The sequence below is a fragment of the Pituophis catenifer genome, unplaced genomic scaffold (assembly GCF_029215685.1).
Source record: "Pituophis catenifer annectens isolate HBS135680 unplaced genomic scaffold, rPitCat1.0.hap2 SCAF_1, whole genome shotgun sequence".
Classification (NCBI taxonomy): domain Eukaryota; kingdom Metazoa; phylum Chordata; class Lepidosauria; order Squamata; family Colubridae; genus Pituophis; species Pituophis catenifer.
In genome coordinates, this window is record NW_027256881.1 from 244,657,720 (window position 1) to 244,670,517 (window position 12,798).

Genomic DNA, 12,798 nt, shown 5'->3' on the forward strand with positions numbered 1-12,798 from the left:
TCTTGCCTAAATGTTAGAACCTTACTTTTTTCACCATTGAATTTAACTTTGCTAGATTGCGTCCAATGTTAAACTCTGTCAAGATTCTTTTTTATCTTAAGCCTATCTTCTGAAGTGTTGACTATTCCTGCCAGCTTGTTGTCAACTGCAAATTTGATGAGTTCCCCATCTATCTCCTCATCCAAATCATTGATGAAGATGTTGAAGACAGAGGCTTGGGGTACCACACTGCATACTTCCCTCCATGTAGATACAGTATCATTGAGGACTATACATTGACTGCAGTTGGTCAGCTGGTTATGAATCCATCTGGTAGTGATGCTATCTAACCCACATTTTTCTACTTTATCTAGTAGTAGGTTATGGTCTACTTTATCAAATGCTTTACTGAAGTCCAAGTAAATTATATCAACAGCATTCCTCTGGTCCAGTAATTTTGTCACTTTGTCAAGGAATGCAACAAGATTTGTTTGGCATGATTTGTTTTTGACAAACCCATGTTGGCTTTTGGTTATGATTTTGCTTGCCTCTAGGTGTTCGCTGATTCATTGCTTGATTATCTTTTCCAGAAGCTTCCCAGGTATTGAGATCAGTCTGATAGGTCTGTAGTTTCCTGGATCTGTTCCCCCCCCCTTTTTTTTTTTGAAGATGGGGACTACATAAGCTCTTTTCTTGACTTTAGAACTTTTTCTGTACTAGAGCAAATTGCTCATGCTTGGGACTCAAAGCAAGTGTTCCCTGGCAAGCCCTCATATCAAGTTTATGTATCTTACAGATTTTGTCAGATTACATAAGCAATTTTAATTGGTTTAAGACGTTTACTTCATAACACATATTGACTTTTAGTGGGCTCTGCTCTGTCTCTGGGCAGATTTCTTAACTTCTTCATGGGGCTGCCTAGTGACAATGCTAACCTAAAGTGCTTTCTACTTTTCCTGCTTCTAGCAACTTCTTATAGTGTGGTGCCATCATGTCTGTTGCTGTAGTAGCTAATACAGTTGGAAGGTGAATTATACACTTACCAAAATAGTTAGAGCCTAACTTTCTGATATCAATATGACTTATGAGAGTGCTTTTCCAGTAGGCAAAAGCTTCTACTTTTTAATCTGGGCAAAAAAAACAGTAGGGCTGTCTGGATAACTACAATGTCATCTATATAATAGAAAGAGCTCTGCAGCCTGCATTTCTGTGGGAAAGGTGAAAAAAAACAACCTTCCCTCCTCCCTTCTTTTACCACTCATGACAAGAAGTGATGAGGGCTGAGGAGAGAAGCTGCAGAGAATTCCAGTTGTCATATCCTACCCATGGGACAGTATTCTGCTGGTAATTGGAACCAAGGGGCCATTCCATGGACTCAGTGTGGATAGAACTCCTGTCCTGCTTTCCTGCTAAGGCAGACTAGGCATCATTATTGTGCTAGCTCCTACAACAATCATATTTTAATTCTGCTGAGTGGAAGAACCTTCAATTTAAATGAAGCACATCTACCTAACTGAAACAATTTGGTGTAGTCATTAAAGCATCAGACTAGAAACTGGGAGTTCTAGTCCCACATTAGGCACAAAACCAGCTGAGTGACTTTGAACCAGTCACTTATTCTCAGCCCTAGGAAGAAGGAAAGGGCAAAACGCTTCCAAAAAACTTTGCCAAGATAACTTTGAGGACTAGTCACTGGAAATCAAAAACTGTCTTGAAGGCACCAAACAAAACAAAAGCAAAACACTCCCCACCCCACATCTCTCTACATCATTGGTTGTTTTCATTAAGATAATTAAACCATATGTTAGCTTTAAACATATCTCTAGTTACTTTCAATCTCTGATACTGTATTGTTTCAAGATATCATCAAGGCAGACAAAAAAGAATAGATTTTGAGAATCTGGTAGGCCTTAAAGTCATTAACTGATATGTAATATTATTGCCAGAAAAAGCCCTAAATATAAACATCCTCTGTTTTCTGTATTTTTAAAGAGTTAAATTGAAAAGAATTCTGATAATTCAGTTTGTCTCAGTTGCAGCTGAGGTAGTATATATATATTTTAAATCTGGGGAAAGTAAAATTAAAAGGTCAGTATTGCAGGACCTTATCTTTAATAACTTACTAGATTAAGGTTTTGTCATATTAATTTAGAGTTTACAGCAAATTTCTGCTTCCTCGAAACAGCATGTCTTTTTGTTTTTGTTTCTTCTTGGTGCCAGTATATTTAAATTCTATTAGGAGAAATGTTACAGTTGCAGGGTAGAGTATTTTCATTCACAGTATTGCATTAAATCAGGGATGCACAGGTTAAGAGCATTATTTTCAAATGTAGATGAAGCTAAAAACATGGATGAGGCCAGGACAAAAGTTTAAAATTAATTGAATTTAAATTTAGTTCAGTTGAAGAAATTATAGTGCAACTGCAATCAGGCAATGCACTTGTTCCACATGCCGCATTTAAAAAGACATCTGTATGGTAAATATTTAACTTGTAGGAGCTACAGCTACACCCAAGGCTTTTAGAGGCTATGGAACATCTGAGGACTACAGATTGCATTCTGAGTTCTAATAATAAAAGAAGGGCAATTTTTGTTGAGAGTAGATCCCTAAAATGCATTTGACAACACCTATTTTTACATGACCTGGTAGGACAGAGAGAGCTATGAATGGTCAAGATTGAGAAGGATACAAAGTCTGTGGGGCAGAGCTGGATAGCCTACCAACTAGATAATTGTTTTGTTTTTTTTTAAAAAAAGAAGAACTGAAGAAGCTTCTTGGATGAGAAGTGAAACATCTTCAAAGAAAAACAAGAAAGTCCAGTTGCCTCTTGAAAAAAGCACCTTTGGGTTAAAAAAAGAGTTTTCTGTTTGAAGAGTTGCCCAGCCCAGCTCACTGTAAGAAATTAAAAAAAAAACAAAAGAATAGAGAGAGAACTTGAATTAACACCAAGGCAGCATCCTTAATGTGCATTTAGATCACACAGTCTTCTGCACCATAGTGAAATACAGTTGTATTTCTGCTCTAATTACAGTAATTATTTCTGTATGTACAAATTAGCATATCCAAGTATGTGTTCTCCTCTTTTGGGGTGATATGAAAGAAATCTTACTAGTTTTAATGTGGAAGCTATCCTCTACATTTTGTTTAAATTTATGGGGATGATGGAAGTCATAGTCTACTCTTTTAACTGATGGCAGCTATACTTCTCATGTTCCTGATTTAGGAATATGCTGGCTATTGAATATAAATTATATTGAATATAAATTATACCAAGCCGTTTTTCTATTTTAGAAATATGAAGCAGGAGAGCTGTTTGAATATACATTTGGCCCCATAGTAGGATCAAGAAAGAGTAAGCAAATTTAAAAAGTATAAATATTTCAATGGTGTTTAGCTAAAATATCTCAAAATGGTGCTAAATATTCAGATGCAATTTATATTGATAAGCATGTACAAGGTACAAAATTGAATATGTCTCTCTCTACCATGCTTTCCATTTTCGTAAAAATCTCTGACTAGTTCCTGGGGGACACTGATTGTTTCACTGGACAAACCTTAGTCTGATCCATAAAGAGGTATTACATACACAAGTACAAATTTAATATTATCACAGTACATTTATAAGATCTCAATCTTCTTTCATAAATGTAGAATATGTCACTGCTTTCAACAATTTGTATAATATTTTCAAAAGTAAGCATGTCATGATAGTTGCCACCATCTCTGGAAATAAGCATACACTCTGTATTGCGTCAATTCTTGTCTCAATAGGGACAACATCACATCTCTCTCAGAACAATCCCAATAAGACTTAGTGAGAAAGATTCAGAGCTAAGCATTAGAAACCTTATGTATTTGTCTTGTCAGAGGCAAATTCTCTGACAAGAAATGGGTCCTTTAAGGACTATTTCTTGGTCTTCTAAGAGAGAAATCTTCCACAATCTAATGGTCTCTAGTTTGGTTGACCATATTGATTGTGAATGATGGGAGTTCTGGTATAAGTAGCTAACTGAGGACAGCAGTACTCCTAACCTTACTTGCTATAGGGGAAAATAAAACTCCCAGGGCTTATTTCTGAAAGACATGCCTAAAACTAAGACAGTCACATTTTTCAGTTAAATCCATTGGTGTTCAATGGTGAGTCATCAAATAAAGGTCAGCCAGAATTTTGTTTGTTGCGGTGATCAATCTAAAATGCCTACCCTTTCTACTTCAAGCCTTACTAAACATTGAACAGCCAACAATTGCAAATTGAATCATCAAGAGTTGGCCCAAATCTCATTTTCATGTTACAGTTTTCATTACAGTCCCTTCTTTGCTTCTCTTTGCAATTCTATCTGTCTCTTCCAGCAGCTGGTGGAGATCAGAAGGCTCTGGAATGTGGGAGATGTTGCTCAGCTGATGAGCTGCCAGGCTGCTTCAAAAAATGCAGGCAAGTAGCTGCCTTCCCAAGACTTTTACATAGCTGAGGCAGCTGCACCAGAATTTTGCCTCCTGGGCCACAGCCCACTTTGCTTCCTGTGATCATATGAGTTCTGAAGACATGCTTATGCATGCACAAACCGGCTCCTTATTGGCATATAATCATCTAGCAAACTAAGTGCTCTTTTAAAGCCAGTGTTATCAGTCACTGCAAATGCCATAAAACTCAGGGAATATACGTAGATATTTCCAGAGAGAGGGAGAGAGAAAGAGAGAGAAGGCACAGATTATTAATGAATTGACTCTAAATTATTCTAGAATAAATCCACAGAAAGTAGTTTAATTTCTATTAAACAGAGTACCAGCTTTCCTAAAAGCTTGCCATTTAGTTGTTCATCAGCTAACGTGTGATAGGCTTTACTGTCTTTGCCTAAGGAAATGTGCCAGGATATATTATAAAGACAATTCTTATTGTAAAGATTTTTTTCTTTTTCACTGGCCAGCCTCATTTTAGATTCCTTTGCCTACCCTATTTATGTTTGTGGCAGATGGCTTACAATTCAGTGGTTTGCTCAGCATGTAGGACAAGGTGATCACATTTGAAGTCTCATTCAGAGTGGTCTCTTGGCAAGAGACATTCAAGAACAGATTATTTCATCCTTGCTCTTTAGGGTTACTTGCCAGGTTTCATTCTGGTTGCCAGAATTAGTCTGCATGAGGAAAATAATCCATCTTTCCATAATAAGAATTGAAACGACAGCGAAGTAGGAGATATTCCAAGGTAGGCTTGGAAACCTGGAACTCCCGGAAGGCTTCGGCCTAATTTATGAGGACTTAATGCTCAATAGCACAAGCCCTTTCCAAGCAATCTAGTCCTTTGGAAGAAGAGGTGCATTGATTCTTTGCAACTTGTTGGGAAGATATGGAGGCAGAAAAGATGGTATCAGAAACAAAGCCAGAAAAGAATGCAACAAGAGTTGTCCGACATAGAGGCAATAGATGCCTGACTTGGCTTTCTTTGCTCTTATCCTATCAGTCACTTATTCCCAGCAGACTAGTCTTGTGGGAATGTAGTTTTGAGCATACATAATGAAACTTAACCCACCCTAGTGCCAAAGGAATTTGGAAACGTGGATGCAACATAGTTAATGTATTATCTGATGGTCTTACTCCCCCTGTCAAGGACCAGAAACAAATACTGGCTTGATTTCTCCTTTGCTCCTTTCTACACATCAAGGTGCTCTTCAGTTTGGAAACTCATATTCCTCTTTAGCAAGCCTTGGAATTCAACAACTTTAATAAGGCCTGTATCAGTGAAAAGAAACTCGGGTATCCCAGTACTTCAACCGAATGGTTTGGATTTTTATTTTTATTTTTATTTTATTTTGAATTTGTATACCGCCCTTCTCCCTGAGGACTCAGGGCGGTGAACAGCCAAGTAAAAACATCAAGTACAAATATTAAAATACAGTTAAAATATACATATATAAATTTGGCCCCATTAATTAAAAACAATAAACAAAACACTTAAAAACACTTAAAAAATTAGGCCAGCCCGGCTTGCTGGAAAAGGAAGGTTTTAAGGGCACGGCGGAAGGCACTGAGGTCTTGGATTCTCCTTATCTCTGGAGGCAATTGATTCCAGAGGGTAGGTGCCCCCACAGAGAAGGCCCTCCCCCTGGGGGTCACCAGCCTGCACTGTTTGGCTGATGGCACCCCGAGGAGGCCCTCTCTGTGGGAGCGCACGGGTCGATGGGAGATCGTCGGTGGCAGCAGGCGGTCTCGAAGATAGCTAGGCCCTATGCCATGGAGCGCTTTAAAGGTGATAACCAACACCTTGAAGCGCACCCGGAAGACCACTGGGAGCCAGTGCAGCTCGCGCAGGAGCGGTGTTACATGGGAGCGCCAGGCTGCTCCCGTCACTACCCGCGCTGCTGCATTCTGGACCAGTTGGAGCCTCCGGGTGCTCCTCAAGGGGAGCCCCATGTAGAGAGCGTTGCAGTAGTCAAGGCGAGAGGTGACGAGGGCATGAGTGACTGTGCACAGGGAATCCCGGTCAAGAAAGGGCCGCAACTGGCGGATCAGGCGAACCTGACAAAAGGTCCCCCTGGTTACAGCCGTCAGATGTTTCTCCAAGGACAGCTGCCTATCCAGGAGGACTCCCAGATTGCGAGCCCTCTCTGTGGGGGCCAACGACTCGCCCCCAATAGTCAGTGATGGAGTCAACTGACTATATCGGGATGCCGGGAGCCACAGCCACTCAGTCTTGGAAGGGTTGAGCCTGAGCCTGTTCCTCCCCATCCAGATCCGCACAGCCTCCAGGCACTGGGACATCACTTCAAGGGCATCATTGGGGTGGCCTGGGGTGGAGATGTACAGCTGGGTGTCATCAGCGTACTGGTGGTATCTCACCCCAAAGCCACGGATGATCTCGCCCAGTGGCTTCACATAAATGTTGAACAGGAGGGGCGAGAGGACCGACCCCTGAGGCACTCCACATATAAGAGGCCTTGAGGTTGACCTCTGCCCCCCTGCCAACACGAACTGCGACCGGTCGGAGAGAAAGGAGGAGAACCACCGTAATACGGTGCCCCCCATCCCCAACTCTTCCAACCGGTGCAGCATGATACCATGGTTGATGGTATCAAAAGCCGCTGAGAGGTCTAACAGGACCAGAACAGAGGAACAACCCCTGTCCCGAGCCCTCCAGAGATCATCAACCAATGCGACCAATGCCATTTCCGTGCTGTGTCCAGGCCTGAAACCCGACTGGAATGGATCTAGATAGGATGTTTCCTCCAAGAATTGTGAAAACTGTCACGCGACCACACTCTCAACAACCTTCGCCAGGAAGCGAAGGTTGGAGACAGGACGATAGTTGGCCAATATTGCCGGATCCAGGGATGGCTTCTTGAGGAGAGGCCTCACCACCGCTTCTTTCAAGGCGGCGGGGAAGTGACCCTCACTCAACGAAGCGTTGATAACACCCTGGAGCCAGCCTCGTGTAACCTCCCGGGAGGCCAGTACCAACCAGGAGGGACACGGGTCCAGTAAACATGTGGCCGCACTAAGTCTCCCCAAAATCCTGTCCACATCATCCGGAGTCACAGCATCAAACTCCTCCCAGGTAACATTCTCAAGACTATTCCTCGTCACCCTGCCCTGATCTACCCAGTCAGAGTCCAAATCCCCCCGGATCTGAGTGATTTTGTCATACAGGTATTGTCCGAAATCCTCCGCCCTGCCTTCCAAGGGATCCTCCCGCGCTCCCGGATGGAGCAGGGAGCGGGTTACCCTGAACAGGGCGGCCGGATGATTCCCTGATGACGCAATAGAGGCGGAAAAGTAGTTAAACTTTGCCGTCTTTATCGCCACTAGGTAGGTCTTAATATGCGACCTTACCAGTGTTCGGTCAGATTCAGCGAGACTGGCCCTCCAACCGCTCTCTAGGCGTCTTTTCCGGCGTTTCATCTCCCTCAGCTCCTCGGTGAACCAAGGAGCCGCGAGGGATCGACACCGGGTCAGAGGCCGCAAAGGCACGACTCGATCCAAGGCCCCACCAGCCGCCCGATCCCAGGCAGCTACCAGGTCCTCGGCAGAGTCGTGTGCCAGATCTTCAGGAATTGGCCCAAGCTCCGTCTGGAACCTATCAGGATCCATCAGGCGCCTGGGGCGGATCCATCTAATTGGGTCCGCCTCCCTGCGGCGGGGTGTAGCGGTTCGAAGGTCCAGACGAAGGAGTGAGTGATCTGACCATGACAAGGGTTTCATGTCTATATCCCCTATAATAAGACCACTCAACCACTGGCCAGAGACAAAAATCAGGTCCAGCGTGTGTCCCCCCCCGTGAGTGGGGCCATGAACTAACTGGGTCAGGTCCATGGCCGTCATGGAAGCCATGAACTCCCGAGCCATCTCTGACGTTTCACCAACGGACGGCAGATTGAAATCACCCATGACCATAAGCCTGGGTGTATCAACTGCCACCGTGGCTATCACGTCGAGTAGCTCGGGCAGGGCCGTTGCCACGCGGCAGGGAGCCAGGTACGTAAGCAGCAAGCTTGAATTTTGCTTGAATAGCATGTACTCTTTAACATTATTGTCTACCAGCGTGATATGCATTGGCTTTTGGACTAGGACTAGGGAGATCCACTGGATAAATCTGTCCCAGTCCAATCCAACCTAGGCCATATACTAGTTGTGGGGGTAACATGAGAGGAGATAGTATTATATATGCCACCTTGAGCTTCCAAAAACAATAAATAAGAAAGCCATTAAGTGGTCTCTGGGTTAGTCAAGCCAAACACAAATGCTAAGAGCTTGATCTTTGTCTAGTAAAGGAAACAACATCTCCTGCCCTCAAATATATTTGACTTCAGCTATTTGTGTATGGCTTCTCCTGGACCACAATAACAATATTTGATGATATCTAAGAACGATTTACCTGTTGTACTCGGAACAGTCTCTGAAGTGTGCCAATCATTTTTAGGTAACTGAAAGGGACTGTATTTTAATAAAGTTCAAATAACTTGCTGGATTCTAATCTGTTTTTTAAATTCATAGAAGGTGAATGTATTAAAACAACACTGGAAATCTCTTCAGTATTCTGTAAAAGGATTTAAAACTGCTTTCAGTTTTGGGGGCATGTCTTCAATGACTCTTCCATAAGGAAGAATGGAGAACTCATAGCTTCAGGAACTCCCTGAGGATCATACTGCTGAAATTGAGTAGCAAAGCAATTTTTCTCTGATTTAGATTTGGGGAAAAAAACAATGAAAATCTAGTGTATTAATCCTCATAGTGTCAAACTTCATCCTGCCACAGCCATAAATCTTGGCTTTCCAAGTACTAAACCTTTCTTTGGGTACTGACTAATTTAGCAGCATTCTCATAGCCATGCCTCAGCTATATTAGTTTCTTTACGCCAGAAAAATTAAAGTTCATACATCCAGAGGTTTTGCCTACTGTAACACTGGTGCTATGGGAACTTGTGAGAATTCTCTGAATATTCCAAATTGTCTGGATCAGTTCAGATCTTTGTCGGTATTCCATACCTTCAAGGTGATGATGACAATGTTGAAAAGTGTTCTTGATGGTCCAAACCCTTTTGTTAAAATGTCAGTAATTTTTGGCTGAAAGGTGCTGGTTGGAAAAAAACCCCTGAGATTTATTTTATAATGCTGGAAAGGATTGTAAAAATACACTCCAAAGGCAATTGCAGCCTTTACCATAAATGGGGTAGGTAGGATATGGAGGATGGAGGATGGGCTGAGAATATTTGAGATGAAAGAAGGATTATTGGCATTCAAATCCCCCCCCTCTCCTAAAGTGACCCACTTCTTGCTAACCTGAGACAACATTATTAGTGCAGGAGAATTAGGTGGTAAAGATTTAAAATAAAGACAAGAAGTTGCTGCCTTTTGGATTCTAATTTTGTTTATGTACAACTGACATTTTAAAAAGATCTGTGCATGAATGTTAACAAATGTCAGTTATGCAGAAAAGCCAGCACATAAAAGAACAGTGCTGCCACTGCCAGACAATGAGGAACAGATGCCGTGGCAGCAAGAAGGAAAACAAAGCGGCAGGAACATTGAAAATTAACAAAGACCTGCCTGGTAGAATATGCCCATGCTGACAAACCCATACTGTCTTCCGGTCAATATCCGATCAGAGGATAATATTCAAAGGCTTTTTTGAGCATACAGAATTAACATATGCCTGGATTCATTTCCTCCTCGTATCAAAGTGAGGGGCCTTTCTGTAGTTGCCAAGAGGCCTTTTTTCTCCTTCAGTAATGGAAAGAAAAACATAATCGGATAGCAGGCAGCATTACTGGACATTGTCTGAAATGTCCTCTATAAGGTTCCTAAATGACATATTTCTTATCATTGCTGCTCTTCATCTGTGCTTTTTGTGTAAGCTATCATCTCGGTTTTCAATGTCTTGCCACTACTGAAGGTGTTATACAGATTCTATGGCGATGCTTGAAGCCTGAAAAAAAGGAGGTCCAAATATTTTTTTGCTGTGGTATCGGTTGCTATCAGCTACAGGTTTTACCCTCTGATGTTGCTCAAATAGCCCCCAACCAAGTCACGTATCCGTTTGGATTATTAGACTTTGAAATATTGCAAGGTTTTATTCTCTGAAACACCTCAGATTTTAAAATCAGTATTCAGGTTATGTTTGATGCTGTAAACTCATGATTTTTGAAAGCTTCTGAGAAATCAAACTTTTTGATGTCTCAGGAAACGGCAAGACATCTAATATAAGTGAGCTCTTCTCATGTGTTTGACTACATCTCTGCACTTCAAACATTTGGAAAGAATTGTTCTAGTCAGACATATACAACAGTAAAAGTGAAAGATGGAGAAAAAAGTAAAACGGCGTTCTGTTAGATAATGTCATGGAATACTGGCTGCCATTTTTCCTTTGCAAACTGGGTTGGTAGGGAGCAATTGGCAAGGATTGAAAAATTGTGCTTTTAAGGAATTGTCAAGAGTTTAGGCAGCGTAACTAGTATTATGAGATAAACCCAGGAGCAAAACACAGAACACAGAGCCTTTTAGATAAATAACAGTGGTTTTATCTACAGTTAACTATTTACAGACTTATATGTGGTTCAGCTACTGATACAATGACGGGAGAATATGAAGATAATGCATGAGGAGAAGGCTTGAGGAGAAGGAAATGCCCTCTAATGGCTTCCCTTTATATAGGCAGCTTCTGACCCAGCTTCTTAAAGTGGTAGTAACTCTGCTGCCTCATTCCATTGCATCAGCTTCCAGTAGCCTCTGCTTACAACTTCTCATCAGCTTACAGCTATTAACTCTTTATACCCAGACAGGAATGAACCACAGTTCAACAATTTCCATCTTTAAGACTTCAGTTCACTCTCCTCTCTGCATGGTATATTGATTGAGATCAAAGCTAGATCTGTGTTTAATCTACTATACAGATAGTCCTTGATTTATCACCACAATTGGGACTAGAATTTCTGTTGCTGAACAAGGCAGTGAATTTACTGCCTTAAGTGAATAACATGCCCAATTTTATTATGTTGTTTTTCATGGTTGTTAAGCAAATCACTGCAGTTGTTAAGTGAATCACACAGTCATTAAGCAAATCTGGCTTCCCCCATTGAATTTACTTGTCAGAAGCTATCTGGGAAGGCTGCAAATCGCAAGCACATAACTTTGGGACAATGCAACTGTAATATTTACAATTGTAAATATATGCTGTTTGCTAAGTACCTGAATTTTGATTACATGATCCTGGGACTGCTGTAATGGTCATAAGTGTGACTGTCATAAGTCAAATTTTTCAGGGCTGTTGTAACTTTGCATGATTGCTAAATGAATGTTTATAAGTCAAGGACTACCTGTACTTGACATCAAAAATTGTGAATTAACATGTTATCTCTAAAATTAAATAAAAATATTCAAATCAACATGGTTGAACCTTTAGAATGACAGTATCTACACAGACATTTTCATTGTCACTCTAATGTGAAATGGCTCCAGCTATTGTATAAACTGTCTTACCACCCAAGTTTCATAGAAAAACAGGGTGTCTTTTGTGTGGGTTGGAGGGACAGTTAGGGATGATTTTTTTTTTAACATAGTCTGCCTTGTCATGCCAATTGGCAGTAGGCCAAGGCCTCAATAGAAAATGGCACGACTAACTGTTCCAGAACATAGCCTGACTAGGTGGCTCAGTGGCTAAGACACTGAGCTTGTCGATCAGAAAGGTCGGCAGTTTGAATCCCTAGTACAGGTCTCCTATGTGAGCAAGGGGTTGGACTAGATGACCTCCAAGGTCCCTTCCAACTCTGTTACTGTTAATTTGTGCTTTGATACCTTGTTATTCTGCAGTTTCTGCCAGTGTTACCTTCGCTATTGGCTTTCCTCAGCCAGTTTTCCAGAATTGTGTGTATGAAAGATTTACAACATTGCTTCAGAGAGTGTTTGTTTATGAATGGTGGGAGCATAACAGATTCTGCAACAGTAAAAGCCAATGCTGGGGGGGAAATGGAAAAAATGGTTGAAATAAATGGGCTTTATATAGCTGAGTATTTGTGCAATTTAAAAAAAATCTTTGATTATTTTTTTAAAGAAAGATTTCTTCCGAAGTAATACAGTAATTACGTATTACTTCGGAAGTAATACAATTACTTCTGAAGTAATACGTAATCTTTCGGAAGAAAGATTTCTTCCGAAGTAATACAGTAATAATTCTGTATTACTTCTTCCGAAGTAATATAGTGTTCTCGATTCTGGATTGATATTTCTTTAAAAGTAGAATTTCTCTTTATGATCTAATTGCTTAACAATGACATTTCAAGCCATAGTTTGCAGGCAGTTTGATTGTAAGCAATTTATAGGTCTTAACTAGAT

At 41.3% G+C, this 12,798-nt stretch overlaps 1 protein-coding gene across 1 annotated transcript in view; it reads left to right on the forward strand.

The window, feature by feature from the left end:
- TSPAN4 (tetraspanin 4) overlaps positions 1-12,798 on the forward strand; it is a 437,882-nt gene that overhangs the window by 82,366 nt on the left and 342,718 nt on the right. The gene's annotated exons all lie outside the window — the stretch shown is intronic.